Raw genomic sequence first — 15,864 nt, 5'->3', positions numbered from 1 at the left:
TGGGGAGACCCTAGATCTTCCCTCTTTGCCACTCTAATTATTGCCAAACTGATAAATTCATCCTAAGCAACTAGTGATAGCATTTCATGTAGAGCGGAGAGAAGAAAATACTTTAGCATCAAGTTTTAACATATTCCATACAATAGCAAGTTCCCAGATCTCCTTCCACTGTTCCGTCACACACATACAAAAACACCGCTGCTGCCTCCTCCTACTCGAGCTTTCCTTTACCTTTATCTGCAGTATAAGGAAATGCAAATCTATAAGCGAATGCTTAGTAAGTACCATCTACTTACAAAACAAGCATAAAAAGAAGGAACATGCTTTCAAAACCACTTGGGGAAAACACAAAACTCGCACTTGATAGTAATTCACGCAAAAATGCATAATTCGGAAATCTGTACATGGCATGCATTTTAAAATAGGTTTATCATGCAAAAAATCAACTTTAAACCATGCTAACGATGTAAACATGCAATAGAAACATAAATCTTGCCATACTATAGAGTTCATCCATGCTACACTTCATAACTCAAGTTCTCAAACTTAAGAAGGCTTCTACTAAGACAAACAACGAATTTTGAAAGCTTTATATTACATAACTAGTGAAAATAATAATAAACTTGCTTGGGCCCGACATTGTACCACTTTACGCGCATCCTTAATGAGATCCGAGGTAGCTAATCCCGAACCTATTAAGGTACTACTAGGCAATCTAGGGGCCTAGGGGCGATTTAGGAGCCCACCCATGGACCTTGTTTCCAGTACATGACACTTTAAAGTAAAATACTTCCTTTTACATATTGCTTTCTTATACATGCACTTACTTGTCATTTAAACAAGCACCTTATGTGCGCTTAATCCCCCACACTTATAGGGAAGCACTTTAGGGTACTTTGAATATGCTTCTTAGCCCCAAAACTATATGGGAAGCAATTCAAGATACTCTAAACATGATCCCAAAACTTTAGAGGGTATCTTACATATCATAACATGTATCTTCTTTAACATGCATAAAACATAACACAACATGTATCTTCTTTAACATGCATAAAAACATATCATAACGTGTATCATCGAAGCAACTTATACTGCAAGTAAGTAGTACTTACATCCTTTCGCTAGATCTTATTATTATAGGGTGTAGGGAAGAAAATCCTCTCTTGTACGCCTAAATCTCCAAGTCACCTTTCCCGCGCTTACTAATCCTTGTGAAAACTCTCCTCTTAGATTCTCCTCTTGAAGAACTTAGAACCTTGGAACCCTAGGGTTCTTGGCCGAAAACTACAAAAAAAAGGGAAGAGCAGGAGGTTTCAGCTAGGGAGGAGAAGAGGAGATAAAAAGTTAGGTTTTTGGTCTCTTCCATTCCCCTTTTATACTAAGTGGAAGTTGAAGCATCTCTTCACGCATAATCAACATATAATGAATTGTTTCCTTTTCCAATGTGATGCTTTACCACCACCTAATGGCTAATTAAACCACTCTTAAATCAATGGTCTAGGGTTCAAATCCCAGCCCAGGTTATATATATATATATATATATATATATATATATATATATATATATATATATATATATATATATTCTCTTCTATTTCTTTTTGCTCTTTCGGAAGAAAATTTACGGGTGTTACAAATAATGGGCAATTAATGTTCAGTTGACTGATCCCCTTGATCGGTCGATCGATTTGCCTTGTTTTCCTATTCGTCGAGATTCTCTATTAATGAGCCTTTAATTGCATTTAATGTTCAGTCGAGTGATCCCTAGCTTTGGTTGATCGATTAGGCTCACTTCCAAGTTTACTTTTGATATATCTGATCTGTGCCACATCATCATGGTTCGGTCGACCGATCTACTGGTTTGGTCGACCGATTAGATGTTGACCGAACTCTTCTTTGGTCCGATCTCTGCTCTAAGTCAAACTGGTTTAGTTAACCGATCATTGGTTCGGTCGACCGATAAGGTCGGTTCCTACAAAATAGTTTTATACAAAATATGATCCTACAAAACAAATGTTAGTGCAGTTATATGATGCATAAGTAGTATTTGACAGTTGAACTGTCTTGATCTCAACTTGGAAATATTTTCAGTTTCTTCAATTGGATCAGTGACCTAGGGTTTGTTCCTTTCCGGAACACGACCTCACTATTTCTCCTCTTCAGTTGCTTTCCTCAACCAACCTACCAAACATTGGTCCTCCAGACTTGTTTAGACTTTGCCATTTAGCATTGGATCAGCTCACTAGGACTTCTTCTTGATCTTTGATCCTCTAGACCTATCGAGCTTCCTTGCCAAGTGTTAGGTCCTCTCGACGCACTTGGACTTCCTGCTTGGCTTCCACGATCTGCTAAGACTTTCTTAACTAATTAAAAATTCAACACACTTAGTCAACTTGTTAGATCACAACATGATTTAACTTGAACCTTTGACAACATCAAAACTTAGGTTCGATTCTGATGCTCCCTGTACTAACAATCTCCTCCTTTTTGATGTTTGGCAACCAAGATTCATAGTTAAGTTTATAACATATACAAAGATAAGTAAACAAGCATTTTAATATTATTCTCCCCTCGAGTTTAACAACTTACCCTGAATTCACTATCTCTCCCCCTTTGACACACATCAAAAAAGTAGGAGAAACATAAATACCAAGCTAGAATTTAGTAAGTGTTAAAGTTTATAAAATAGCTAGAAAATTTTGAAAATTAAATTTTCAAAAAGCCTAGTGGTTTTAAAACTGAATCAAGAATAAGATTTGAAAGGTAAACTTTTGAAAACCTTTCTAAACATAGGATAATTATTTAAAAGAACTAAGTGAAGAAATCAGGTGTTTAGAAGCAAATATGTTTGAGTTAAGAAAAAAACAAGTTAAGGGAGTGAAAAAAAGTATAGAATTTAAGTCGTGAACAAGATGGATCTTAAGAAGTAAAAGTTTACTTTTGAACAATGAAATTCCAATATTTTGAAAAGATACATATTGAAAAATAATTCTAAAGATAATATCTAAAAATGCTTGAAATTTTTGAAAATATTTGAAAATTTGGTAAAGATAAATTTTGAAAATTTGGAAAAGATAAATTTTGAAAATTTTGTAAAGGTAAATTTTAAAAATACATGAAAATTTGGAAAGAAAAAGTTTGAAATTTTTTAAAAATTTGAAAATTTTGTAAAATTAAATTTTGAAAATATATTTGAGAAAGATAAATCTCAAACATTTTGAAAATTTTTGTAAAGAAAAGAAGAGAAAAAAAAAATAAAGTTTAGATATTTGTAGTTTTGAAAGAATGTTAAATTTGATAGTTATGTTCCCCTTTACTTAAAAGTCCAAGCATGGTTTAAAAACTAAGAAAAATGTCCTTATAATAAAATGTCCAACCTTTATACTTTGCTAATTATCATAAGATAGCAGCTACTAATTCAGGTTGGTTAATTTGAGCTTTTGGTTCTAACTAGTTTATTAATAGCCAGATAACTCAAATTGATCAATGTATTTTGTTTAAAACCCAGATTTATAGTGATGCATTGACATAAGCATCTATAATCTTAGGCTAAGTCCTGAGCATCTCACACCAATCTATGTTTCAAAATACACAGGAAAGGTATCCTACTATGCTTATGAGATGCCATCTTCTAAAACTATAGGATCATGCAAGTCTATGGGAAAACCTAGGCTACTCCAAAAGGATAAAATATTTTAAAATCTATTTTGGAAATAAATTTTGAAAGGGGAATTTAAATTTTTTTTTTGAAGAACTAATAATTAATAATTTTCAAAAATATGTTAAGAAATAAAGAAACCTATTCTATAAAGCACATTCATAATCTATATGAAAGAAAGACATAATAGCATTTAATAAAGAGCAAAATATCCCATAATGTCAACAAGTAATAAGTGTATCAAAATAAATATCTAGTTCTAAAAGTTACTCATCATCATCTGTAGCACAAAGATAATCAAACATCTTACTCCGCTCCTTCTCAAAAGCATCAGCTCGATCAGTCATCTCTATGAAAATCTACAAGTTGTCCTTGGAGATAGTTGTACTGATCATTCATCTTGGTTTCTAAGGAGTTGAACTGCCCAAAAATGTCATCTCAAAGATGACTAAAAAAAATCACAAGTCGGTGGAGGAGGTGCATAAGAGTTGCCCTGAGCAACATAAAAAAAAAGGTGTCAAAGTAAATCTTGGATCAAAAGGCGGCTGATGGTGCTCCTTGACCGCAATCGGCTCATCCTCAACCACATCTTCTTCGGCTATTGTTGACCTCCGCAAGTGTACGGAAATGTCGCAAGTAATATAAAAGATTATCGTATCCACAGGGACTGGAATAAGCACTAGAAATGTTTCAATACGAGTTAACTAACAACTAATCAATTGGTTTCCAAAAGCTAAATGTAACTAATGAAAAGTAAACATAGAAATGAAAGATCAACAAACAAGATTATGGGCTATGATAAAGGAATGTTCTAGGAGTTTTGGTTTCTTTGTAGACTCCTCAATGTAAATGATCTACCAAATCCTATATCTCAATTGTCCAACATTTATAGAAGGTTTCCGGTTCTCTCTTGCAATAGACAACCGGCCTAGGACTGAAATCTATACCTAGATGTGATCAATTAGATATGAACCTATGTTGTCCTTACACGGGCATGTTCCTGTCACGAAGATCCCTTGGATAATCAACACAAAGATCATACTTCTCAACCCATAAGATATAAAGATCAATCCCTAAATCTATCCTACCCTCTTGAATTATCCTCTTTTTCCCTAAATCTTATCCCTCAAACGTCCTTACACGGGCTTACACCTTTCGCATGCTTCCCTCGGAAAATCGAGTGGGAGATAATCTTTAGAAGATCCATAGGACATTCAAACAATCAATCTAAAATGAGAATTAGGTCCACATCACAACAATTCATTCAAGATTGAATTGATACAAACAAGACAATATCATAGAAACAAGGAAATGGCAAATCCACAAGAGTTTACATCAATTCATCAAACAAATACTCCCTCCATCCTAAAACAAAGAGATCTACTCCATGAATCGAAGAGAGAAATCCGAAAATACAAAGATTACAATCATTTCTTTGATCCCCAATCCAAGAAGAGGAGAGAAAGAAAACTTATCTAAGATGAAGCTTGGTCTTCGGATCCAATCCACACTCTCGGAGTCGAATCCGTTGAAGATCTTCCTTTAAATCACCCAGAAATCCTCCCAAGATTGGAAGGAAAGACCCAAATCTCGCTTTCTCCCAAAGGGGAGAAGATCCCCTTTGAATGAAGAAGAAACCTTTATATAGAGGGGGAAAATCGGGCGCCACACGGCCCCAGGACCTAGCCGTGTGTGGGACACGGCCTGGCTCACTCCCCTCTCTACCTATCTCACACTGCCATGTGTGAGACACGGCCATGTCTGGCTCTGCCACTGCACTCCTTGCACGGCCGTGTAGATCCACACGACCATGTCATTCTTCTCCTCTGGAAACCTTGCATTGCCGTGTGGCTCACACGGCCATGTCATTCTTCTCCTCTGGAAACCTTACATGGCCGTGTGACTCACACAGCCGTGTGGAGCTCACACCCCCTGCATGACATGGCCATGTGGCTCACACACCCCCTTGATTGGCCCTGCATAGCTATGTCTTATTGCAACATCTTTTAATCCATCAATATGGGATTTTCTCTAGTTGAAGTCTTCATCAAAGTTGTATATCCTGAAGTTATCTACACATTGGTTCAAATAATAGCCCAAAACTCCAACGGATGACAAAGTTATGCCTATTTTACTCTTGGTGTGCAGTGCAGGGATTCCACACGGCCCTGTGCTAAGGCCGTGTCACATAGAAACGCATTTTAGACCTTCAAGACGTGGTTTCCTCTGGATTAAGTTTTCATAATAGTTGTATATTTTTAAGTTATCTACATTTTGATATCTGGAACAGCTCATAACTCCAACCAAGTACAAAGTTATGGTCATTTTACTTTTGGTCTGCAGTGCTGAAAGTTCCACACGGCCTTCGCACGGCCATGTGAGGTTCACACGGCCTTTACACACCCCCCACATGGCCTTGACATGGCCGTGTGGGTGCCACACGACCAGAACATGAAGAAAACTTAGTTTTTCATGCCCGTGTCACGCTAGAAGCTCTCGACTTCATTTAAACTCCGTTTTTGCTCCAAATCATGTCCTATCAATCAAAACAGGAAAAGAGTAGATCTCCGAACAAAATATAATGGAAGTATGACATTATAATGAAATAGAGTACAATAAACATAGATTATGCGCATGAAGTACAAGTAGATGTGCGTCAAAGTATGTATAAAAGTGTATATAATCTACGCACATCAGCTATAGGTGGGACGTATCGTGGATGGGTCCGTTTATATACTAGTCCCTTTGTGCTAGTCCTAATCCTAGCCAAAGACAACTATCTAATCCCATCGAGATCAAAATCAGACAACTCTATTAATTCACCTCAATGAACCAGTGAGAACATGACACTATATCATATGAACTTTATTTGAGGTGCTATACCCTGAATAGTAGATACTAGACCTAAACACCCAGTAACCCAAATCAAAGTTAAGTCAGTGTTATAGTGCGTACATTAGAAAAAGATGTACTGGACGCAGAACTCCCTGATCTCTAGATAACAGAGGATGGATGCAAGACACAACCATCTTATAAATTACGTTGTCTTGTGGATTTAGTGGCACGAACGACATCTTTTTGGGATGTGGCCCCTCAAAGAAGTTAGCATACATAAGATCAAGAGTCAGATGAACAAAAGGGGTGGGCAGTATGTCAAGAAGAAAAGCACTAAAAAAGATGCGGTTAATAGAAGGTCAAATCCACAAGAATTGAAGAAACATATCAAAGTCAAACAATATATCCCTATAGTGATGGGAATCGATTTCACATAAGTTGTGATAAAATTCAAAATATAGAATGGGATTATATGCATATCTATAAAAGACAATACTCTCAAGTTAAAAATGTTGGGTAATGTCTATGACCTCTGGACAACATGCTTGATAGAATGGAAGGTCAAGACAATGAGTCTCTATCACTTGAAACTTCTTATTTGGAAATGATTGATGTAGATCTTCAGTTGAGAATCTAGGCTCTTGGTTGAGATTTAAGGAGCTAGCCTCCCTTTGTGCAGTTGTAGGACTCTTTTCATTATTATTAAAAGAATTGAATAAATAAATCATAATTAGAAAAAGAAAGAAAGTTTGGATAGGTATTGCTGAGGCATAATTATATTTCGAGGAAAGATGCAGACGGAGGGATGTGAAGTACAGAGAGAAAATAAAGAAGAGGAAGAAGATTTGGGATGAGAAGTACTCTGCCCGATTCTAGTTTTTATAGATCTAGATCGATCGACCGATAAATGGTTTGGTTGACCAATCCCTTAAAAACTCTTAGTTATTGACTAATCAGACGAAGGTAGTCGATATTTGATCGGCTGAATCAATTTTTCGGTCAACAAATAAATTGATCATAGGTAGATATTTGTGCACTATATGAGGTTGAATTTAAATTTTCGGTTGACTGAATTAACTATTCAGTCGATCGAATAATTGAAGATAGTTTAATTTTTGTCATGAACTTATGCTTTCAGTCAACTGAACTAGGTTTTCAGTCGACTGAAAAAATAATTGCCAGACTTAGCTTGTTCAAGGTGCAATTCAAAGTAAAGGTCGAATTTAGTGGACCGAACCAGGCGTTCGGTTGACTAAACCCGTTTAGTTTCAATTAGTTTTTAAGTTTTGTTTTAAGTTAAATTTTAGTTTTTCTGAATTTAGATTAATTTTAAATTAAGTTTTAGTTAATTATAATTTAAGTTAAGTATTAACTTTAAGTTTTAGTTAATTATTAAGTTTAATTTAAATTTTAACTTATTTTTTAGTTAGGTTTTAATTAAATTATTTTGAGTTGATTAAATTTTTGAATTAATTAAGTTTTAAAATTAGTTTAAAATTAAATTTCAAATAATTAAGTTTAGTTTAATTTTAATTTAGTTTTAATTAATTTTAGTTTAAAATTAATTAAGTTTAGTTTAATTTTAATTTAGTTTTAAGTTTTAATTAATTTTAGATTTTAGATTTAATTAATTTTTAATTTTGAGTTAAGTTATTTTTAAATAATTTAAAGTTATATTTAAGTTTTTATAATTAATAATTTTAATTTAATTTTATTTATCTCAGACTTAATGTTGATTAATTTTAATTAAGGTTAAAGTTTTAATTAATTTTGATTAAGTTAGAATTAATATTTTGATTAGATTAGCTAGGTTAAAGTTGATTCCATTAAGTTTAATTAAAAACTTATGAAAAAGGTTTTTAACCCATGTTAGATTCAAACTTAGGTTTGAATTAATCAAGCAAGCTTCTTAAGGATAAGTTTTAAGTCAATGGCGAGGCATTTGACCTTCTTGTGTATCAACGGTGGACCACTTTCTAAATAATTTTTAAAATAGTCCTGCTCAAAAAACTTAATACTAGGTTTTGGTCTAAATAGCTCATGTTTGACTGGGGTAGCTTCGGTTAGATCTACTAAGTCTAGTGCACCAAGTAGAATAGACAAGAGTCAGCCTAGACATGCTTTTAACAAAGTTTCCTTGACGTACTATCATCCCAACCCATTGAGATGCTATGTTAATAGGGTTTGGTAAACCTTTTTAACTAACCATTCTAAATAAGTAGAAAAATAAACCTAATCCTAAGCATGCATAGTTGATTAATCAAGTATATTTAATAGTTTTTTTATTTACTCCCCCTGAGTTATAGCTTAGATATGGTCTATCTAAGTAGTGAATTTAACTCTTTGTGATCAAATATTGGTTTGGTTAATCGTATTTTTGGAAACCCATGCTTGGACTTGATTTTTAATATTTTGACTGATTAAAGATAAATATGGTTTGTTTGTTTTGTTTGAGTTATAGATAAGTCCTAATTTGTTGTACACAGCTCATTGTGACCCAAGTACCATATTTAGACATATAGATCCCAATTTAAACATTTTCAATGTTTTCTTGAGTCATTTGACTTGACCCTTCAAGGTAGAATTTTCTTTCTCAAGTTTTACAACTTGAGTTGAAGTTCCGACTTGAACTTATTTAATCAAGTTACTCAAGTTAACTTGCTCCTTAAGGTGGTCAATTCCCTTAAGTAGTAAGTTATTTTATTTTTCAAATGTTTTTTAAACAAACATTTAACTACTTTAAGTAAGTTTGACTTGAACTAAAAAGTTACCATATCGGGACCTTCGAAAACGGATACGGATCTGTGACTTCTCTCGGACTCGATGTCAGTCTCGGACTCGTACTCTTCCTCTGACTTGGAATCTTCATTTCTTGCCATAAGAGCAAGATGGATCGAGTGCTTTGGTTCTTCCACATCGGACTTCTCAAAAGATGACTCGTCCCACGTTGCTTGGAGGGCCTTCTTCCTTCTTGCCGATTTTGGTTTTTCTTCCTTCTAGTTTGGGCATTCATGTTTGAAATGCCCCTTCTTGTTGCATCCATAACAAATAATCTCTGATTTGTTTTGTATCTGGTTGATTGGGGTCTTTTTGGTGCTCCCTTTGAACTTTCTTCTTGTGAGTAGTTCTTGGACCATGTTGACCATCTCTTCTTCATTAGTTGAGTCTAAGTTAGACTCACTTTCTGGTTCATTCTTGATTATGGTCTTGGTTTCTTTACTTGATCTGTCATACGATGCAATTCCTTTCTCTACTTGACTCATGTTAGACTGTTCATGTAATTCTAATTCATAAAAAAGTTTATCTAATTTTAGAATGAAAAGATTCCTTGAAACTTTGTATGCATCTACTATTGATGCTCACAAGGCATTTCTCAGGAAGGTATTAAGTGCGTACCTTATTGTGTCACAATTCTCTAGGTTGTGTCCGATTAGATGTAGGCCATTGAGGATATCTTTTAGTCGAGCATGTAGTTGTGTGGCCGTCTCTCTAGGAAACAGTTTAATATTGAATAAATTATTTAATAGTAAATCTCTCTTATTTACCATAGATTCATCAATTCCTTCACAATATGTAGAATCAGGAATGTTGGGCATGGGGAGACTCAAGAGGCTCCATGGAATCCTTTGGTGGTGTCTTAAAATGTGTATGATGTGTAATGACCAAAACAATTTATATATCTTCACAATGACATGATATTATCAACTTTGGTCTAAGCCCTCATAGATTTATTTTAGGATCTACCCAAAAGATCTCATTTCAATGGAGATATCTTCCATCTTATAAATCCATGATATTTCCCATGTATTTTTAATGTGGAACTTTGATTATATTCTCAACAATCGTCTCCTCAAATGATGGACCACCATTATTCTCATTATCTGAGTCTCCCCTCAAGAATTTGGTCACCCTTGACCTATTTTGAACCTCCCCTCAAACACCTGGTTACTATTGACCCACTCCGAGCCTCCCTTCAAGAAGAATCTGGCCAATCAAAGTCACTCTTCTCCTCTAAGATTTTTTTTTACCAACTAGGGTTCACTCCCCCAAAATTTATACTAAACATTCGATTACCCTTGACCTATTCTGTCCTCCCCTCAAGCATCCAGTCAATCAAGGTCACTCCTCTCCTTTAAGACTTTTTTCACTACCTAGGTTTCACTTTTCTATAATTTCTGCCAAGCATCCGGTCACCCTTGACTTATTTAAACTTTCAACACCTAATGTTTACTCTGCCAAGATTTCTACAAAGCATTTGATCACCCTTGATCTGTTTCAACTTTTAACCACCTAGGATTCACTCCCCTAGGATTTTTCACTAAGCATTTTGGACACTCTTGACTTGTTTGGACTTTTCGCATAGAATTCACTCCTATGGGAGCTCCCATCTCCTTCATTCAAGGTCACTATTCCATCCACATGGCTCAATCTAGACCATAACTCTAATACCACTTGTTAGGACCAAAAGAATTCATATATATCCATAATGGTATGATATTGTCCACTTTAGGTCTAAGCTCTCATGAATTTATTTTTGAACTCTATCCAAAATACCTCATTTCAATGAAGATATCTTCTATCTTATAAACCCTTGATCTTTTCTATGTATTTCCAATATAAGACATTGATTGTATTCCCAACATAATGATCCCTAGTTCCTTAGTAGTTTGTTCTAAAAACTATTCAAGGATATGAATATTTCAGAAAGACAAAGGATAAAATCCAAGCTTTGGAATTTAGGTTTCAGGGCATGGCGAGACTTAAGAGGCTGCAAGGAACATAATAGTTATAGTTTGAATGGATTCTGATATGTTTAGGGTTATCTATGAGTTTTGACCCAAACTCACTAATAGTTATACAATGTCCAAAATATGGAATGATGTTAGGCATGGGGAGACGCAGGAGGCTCCATGGAATCCTTTAGTGATGTCTTAGAGTGAGTCTGATGATCCTAAGTGTCTAAATGAGTTTGTTCCAAGATTGCTCAAGATTGTGTAAATTTCAAAAAGTCAAAGGATGGAATCTAGGCTTTGAAATATAGGTTTGAGGGAGCGATGAGACTTAGGAGGTTGTAAGGAATGTAGTCGTTATAATTGAGTCAATTTTGATATGTTTATAACTATTAGTGATCGAGTATCAGTCAAAGCTCACTGATAATTATATAGGGTCCAGAATCTTGGACATGTTGAGACTCAAGAGTCATGTGGATGGAATAGTGATGTCCATTATGGATATATATGATAAGACTCAAGAGCCATTTTAAGGTGGAAAATCTCTGGCTCAATGATCATTAGTGGTGTCTTAAAATGGATATGATAAGGCATAGGCCCCTCGGTGAGTTAAATGGAAGAGCTTTGGAGATGGAGACAAGGCAGCAAGAGTAGAACACTTAACCTGCTGAATTTGTTCACTAATAAAAATGATTCCAGTTTATGTTAAATGTAATTTTTGATCTGAAATTCATTTTAATACAAGATTTTATTTGTTGAAGATTCAAAGAGTTAATCTATAGAGCTTGAACTACAAGGCTTGGATCAAGAAAGAAATCAAAATTGAAGATGATGGAAATTGTGAAGATTCAGAGGATTGGATTTGGATTCATTTGTGCTTAAATTGAGAAGAAGTATTTTGAAAGATAGAAGGAAATATATGTTCATGAGTTAATTATCAATGGAAGTAGTGTGGAGAAGAATTTAGAAGAATAGTATCATAATTGAAATTCAGGATTGTAGAAAAATATCATTATGAAGAAATTTTGTGTCAATTTTTAAAAATGAAGATCAGCAATAAATCATGTTCCATTATTTCATTATCTTCTACAATTGGATAGTATTGATTTGTTCAAGCTGTTGATATCAAATGTTTCAATGAGATGTTGAATTTTATTCTCTGTTATGCCAACTAAGAGAGCTATGTATCAGGACCATCTTAGGCCTGATACACATAAATATCAAGCCCAGAAGAAAAAAAAAAGTCTGGAAATGGAAATGTCTTAATTTGCAAGGGATATACTGAATTGTTTAACTAATCTTTCTTGAACCAAATGAATTCAAACTAGTATTGATTGAAGGCTAAATGAGATAGTCTATAGAGATGAAATGTAAAAGTTTGATTAGAAATCAGTAAGCTCATATTCCTAAATTTGATTTGATATTCAAAAATTTAAATTCCAGTTTTTGTGAGTTGGAATCCTTGATTTCTATTTCCAGAAATTTTGCAAGATGGAAATGAAGGAGCATATAAGGTTTTGATTCTCAGAATTTGGAAAGAAATGTCAAGTTATTTCAAGTTTTAAACTGAGAACAGATTGATGAAGTGCTTAAACTGAGATTTTGTAATAAAATTGTGATGTTGAGAGCTGCTATTTGGGAATTTAAGTTAAAGATTCTAAATGAATGAAGAAGGCCTGATACATAGAATTATCAGGACCACCTTAGGCCTTATATGCTTAATATCAGGCCCAACATAAAAAAATTCAAGAAAAAGAAGAAATATGGAACACTAGAAAAGCAAGAATGTTCAACTGTGATAGTGTTTACTATAAAGAATTGTATCAGTGTTCTAAAATTATTTTCTAATTGGAAAGGAATTGAAGACAAACTATATGTGGTTGAGTGTAGAATAATAAGTTCTATTGAGGTTAAAGCTTCAAGGTTTGGTCTGAAATTCCAAGAAGATTAGAGAAGTGGAACTGAAAGCAGTTGATGCATAAATTTAGACTTGATGTGGTTGTGAATGTAAAAGAGCTTAAGTGATCACTGAACCTTTGACCAGAAGTTCTACAATAATGAAAAGTTTGTAGAGGCTGGAAAGAGCTCATAGGGATACTGTAGTGAAGATTTATCACTTTTTGAATTTGGATGTTGATGTTTAGTAGTTATACATGTGAAATGCATAGATGAATTTAAGGTTTGCTATTGATCTAGAATTTAAGACTGCTGTTCAGAATTGTAGTAAAATCAAAGTTGAGAAAAAAAATTTCATGTATCATCTTAGACGTGACACACAGAAATATCAGTCCCAGAAGAAAAAAATTTTGTGCCATTTTAGAAAATGAGTTATAACAAGCTAGAGTTGCTATTGTTAGGATGTATACTAAAAGCCTAGTTTTTTGTATAAACATTTATTTTGAAATGGGAATCACATTGATCAAATGTCTGCATTTAGTAAAATATAGTTGTCCATTTAATTTATATTTTAGATAACATGGTGTGTGGTGTCACACAGAAGATCATGTTATCAGTTCCTTATAAATTATAAATAGTAGCTCACAACCAAGATGGATTGGGACAAACCATTGAAATGGTTGTGGTGTAATTTGATACTAGTTTATCTTGACTATAAAATTACACTAGTACACTATGTGTGTATTGAGCAAGATCATTTGAGTTTGTTCATTTTATACTAACTGCATAAAAGAACATAACATCTATTATTATGGATGTGCGTACTCTTAATCCCGATATAATAACAAGCACATATACTTAGTATTTATTTAATTAATTTATCAATGGGTGAGATTTATTCGTTAAATCAATAGTCCCGATAAGTTGGGAAATAATATTATTTATATGGTGTGTTGTTGATTATAGAAGAAAACTACGTCCTAGTTATCTAGGTTGATGATGTCCCCTTGAGGAGCTCATAAGGATTGTCATGTAAATCCTGCAGGTGGACTTAGTACGATATGACAATGAAGTTGAGTGGTACTACTTTTGGAGCTAGATATTAATTAAGTGAGTTATCAGTAACTCATTTAATTAATGGACATTCGATATCTTAAACACAGGAAGATTAATACACTCATGATAAGAAGGAGCCCATAATGTAATATGGGATTGGTGCGGTAGTTCAATAATAACTCTTTAGTGGTATGAGTTATTATTGATGAACTTGAGTTGGGTGTTCGAGTCAAACACAGGAAGCTCAAGCTCATCGGGAGGTCAAAACCAATTCCTCCTCTCTGTCCCTGCTGTAGCCTCTATAAAGCCTCGCATTCACCCATTTTGATTTTCCTTCTTACCCAAATGAGGGGCCGGCCAAATCCTTGCTTGGTGCCCAAGCAAGGGGCTGGCCAAGCCCTCTTGGTGCCCAAGATGTGGGCCGGCCAAGTCATGCTTGGTGCCCCAGCATGGGGTCGACCATACAAGAAGAGAAAAGGAAGTTTTGTTGAAAATAAAATTTTGTTAAAATCTTTCCTTTTATAGCTTTCTACAATAGATTAAAAGAGAGATTTTAATTTTATTAAAATCTTTTATTTTTGTAGTTATCTACAATGGTTAAAAGAGAGATTTTAATTTTGTTAAAATCTTTCCTTTTTTGTAACCAACCATTATAGGAATAAAAGGATGATTTTGTTTAAAATAAAATTTTGTTATAATCTTTCCTTTTATAGCTTTCTACAATGGATTAAAAGAGATATTTTAATTTTGTTAAAATCATTCTCTTTTTGTAGTTATCTACAATGGTTAAAAGAGATATTTTAATTTTGTTAAAATCTTTCCTTTTTTGTAACCAACCATTATAGGAATAAAAGGAAGATTTTGTTTAAAACAAAATTTTGTTATAATCTTTCCTTTTATAGCTATTTACAATGGTTTAAAAGAGAGATTTTGATTTTGTTAAAATCTTTAATTTTTTTTAACCATCTATAATAGAAAATAAAAGGAAATTTTATTGAAAACTTTCCTTATTAGCCGCTAGCAAAGATTATAAAAGTGGAGGAGGGAGGTGCCCAAAAACTAACACAACCTAAGGCTCCTCTTTTATTCTCTTGTGTGGTCGGCCCTTCTTCTATCTTCTTCTATTGTCTTCTTTCCCTAAAGGCCGGATGCATCCATCCTTTCTTCTTCATTAGGGCCAGCGCCCCTTTGGAGAAGACTCTACCTTGGTGGTCAGTTGCTTGGAGGAAAAGAAGAAGAAGAAGGAGGCCTCTTCACTTTGTATTCTTTGGTGGTCGAAAGCTTGGAAAAGAAGGAGAAGGTAGGGTGTCTTTGTCTTGGTATATCGACGCCCACAGGATGTCCAAGAAGAAGAGAGGAATATAACAGAAGATCAAGAGGTCTTTATGATACAAAGAAAGGTATAACTAGTTAATTGTTTCTGCGATGAACTAGTTTAGTTTTTCTTTGTATGGATCCTGAAATACCAACATAAGAGGCTATCAATTTTGTGTTTCAATTTTGTGTTTCGATTTTGTGTTTTTATTGTGGTCTCTATAGTTAAACCTAAGGTTACTGTAAGAAGTTTAAATATTCAATTTCTTTGAAAGGCTTTGTCTAGGAAGTGGTGGATGATCCCATACCTAAGAAGGCCAAGTGCCTCACCATGTTTAACTTGGAAGCCAATCTTTGAAATAGATATTTAATCAA

Source organism: Zingiber officinale, chromosome 4B, assembly GCF_018446385.1.
Source record: "Zingiber officinale cultivar Zhangliang chromosome 4B, Zo_v1.1, whole genome shotgun sequence".
Lineage (NCBI taxonomy): Eukaryota > Viridiplantae > Streptophyta > Magnoliopsida > Zingiberales > Zingiberaceae > Zingiber > Zingiber officinale.
This window is presented reverse-complemented; position numbering follows the sequence as displayed.